Genomic DNA, 1,736 nt, shown 5'->3' with positions numbered 1-1,736 from the left:
GGACTGGAAAACCACCTTCACCGTGGCGCAGAATGAGCGCTTCGATGAGGACTATGCAGAGAAGATGGCAGGCTGCAGCCTCAGCTTCCGCTCTGAGCTGTGAGGGGCTCCTGGGGTCACTGCTGAGGGAGTGTGCGAATCAAGCCTGACCAAGCGGCTCAAGAATAAAGTATGATTTGTGTTCAATGCAGAGTCTCCATTTTAAGCCAAGAGAAACCATGAACTGAAAGAGTGATCACCCACTGTGGCCAAATACGGCCACCTTCCCACTCCAGCTCCCCAACTTGCCCTATTTGGAGAGGGGAGAGGGTCTGGAGAAGTAAAACCCAGGAGACGAGTGGAGGAGGAATGTCTGTTTAATCCCAGCACATCCTCTGCTGTCCTGCCTGCCCTGTGTCGTTGGGGGATGGTGAGTCCGCCGGGCAGCGTCACTTTTTCTTGGGCTCCTTACAAGCCACCACGTACCTCTGAGCCACATTGAGGGGAGGGGAATAGCCGTCTGCATAGGAGGTGTCTTCAAACAGGACCGAGTAGTCATCCTGGGGCTGTGGGGCAGGCAGACAGGAGGGCTGCTCAGAGAGCCCCAGTCCAGGACAGGCACCCCCTTCTCCCAGCCTAGACCACAGGAGCCTCTGGGCCGTGGACTCTCAGCCACTCTCATCATCCTTCACTCTGGGGTCAAGATGTCTTGGCCCAGTCCCTGCTGCTACACAGCTCTTTTCTCAGTGGCTGGAGACCCAGGGCAGTGAAAAGGGTCGGGAGAGGAAGGGGCGCTGACTCCCTTCCTAATGGGGCCATAGCTGGAGGGTCTGCTGCCTTTCAGGGACCCAGGGCAACTCAGATGGTGGCAGGTAGGGATCCTAGCCTCAGGTGGCTTGTGTCCCATGTCACCAGGAGCACAAGGGGGTAGGAGCCTGGGGCTCAGGGCAGGAGCTTCCCATCTCAGAGCTAGTTCTCCTAGGAATGCAGAAAGGGAGTTGCTGACTCAGGGCTTGCCAAGACTGCCAGGGGTTGCAAGGGGATGGTGACCTTTGGGGCTGGAGTGGAAGAGGGAGGGCAGCTGGTGGGTGCTGTCAGCTTGGAGCCTGTGAGATGAGGACAAGGGGAGGGAGGGGGGAGAGGACCCCTCATCTGTCTGATCAGCCTGTTCCTGACATCACCCATGGCGTCTCCCATGGAGGCTGGTTTACCCGCTGTGGGGGTGCGTGGATCAGGGCACGGTAGAAGCAGGTGGTCTGGGGATATAAGGCCAGCACGAGCTGCTCCTTCTGAAACAAGGCCTCAGGGTCCGTCTCTGGGTTGGCCTTCCACTGGGGCAGCGGGATGACACGGCGCCGGCTCAGGGTGTGTCTCCTGGGAGAAGAGGGGCTTATATCAACATGTGGCCAGGTGGGGATGCTCCTTCCCAGCCATTAGGCTGCCCCCAGGCTCCGTGCCCTACCCTGGCCTAGACACTCACTCTTTGCCTTCTTCATCGATGTCGTCTACCTCATACCTGTGGACAAAAGGAGGAAAACGCTGGATGCAGCCAGGGGTGCAGTGCCTGTCGGGGAGTGAGGATGGGGGAGGACCTGGTGCTCCTTGCACAGTTGGCCTCTGGGGAGCACCCTCTGGGGAGCTTTTCTCCTGCTGTGCAGACGGGAAGCGGAGCGGCAGCCCAGGCAAGTTCGGTGACCAGAAAGCAGCCCTGGGGCTGGTGTCACTCACTTGTTGGTGGCATGGCTGTAACTGACCAC

General features: G+C 59.1%; 1 long non-coding RNA gene across 1 annotated transcript; it reads right to left on the bottom strand.

Moving 5' to 3' along the window:
• Window positions 1–338: 338 nt before the first annotated feature.
• On the bottom strand, window positions 339–1,736 carry LOC112618083. Its single transcript, XR_003118019.1, has 4 exons — window positions 1,708–1,736; window positions 1,460–1,495; window positions 1,191–1,353; window positions 339–545 (listed from the first exon to the last, which is right to left on the bottom strand). It is a non-coding gene; the product is annotated as an uncharacterized LOC112618083 (long non-coding RNA).

This window comes from Theropithecus gelada, unplaced genomic scaffold (assembly GCF_003255815.1).
Source record: "Theropithecus gelada isolate Dixy unplaced genomic scaffold, Tgel_1.0 HiC_scaffold_9459, whole genome shotgun sequence".
Classification (NCBI taxonomy): Eukaryota; Metazoa; Chordata; class Mammalia; order Primates; family Cercopithecidae; genus Theropithecus; species Theropithecus gelada.
This window is presented reverse-complemented; position numbering and strand designations above follow the sequence as displayed.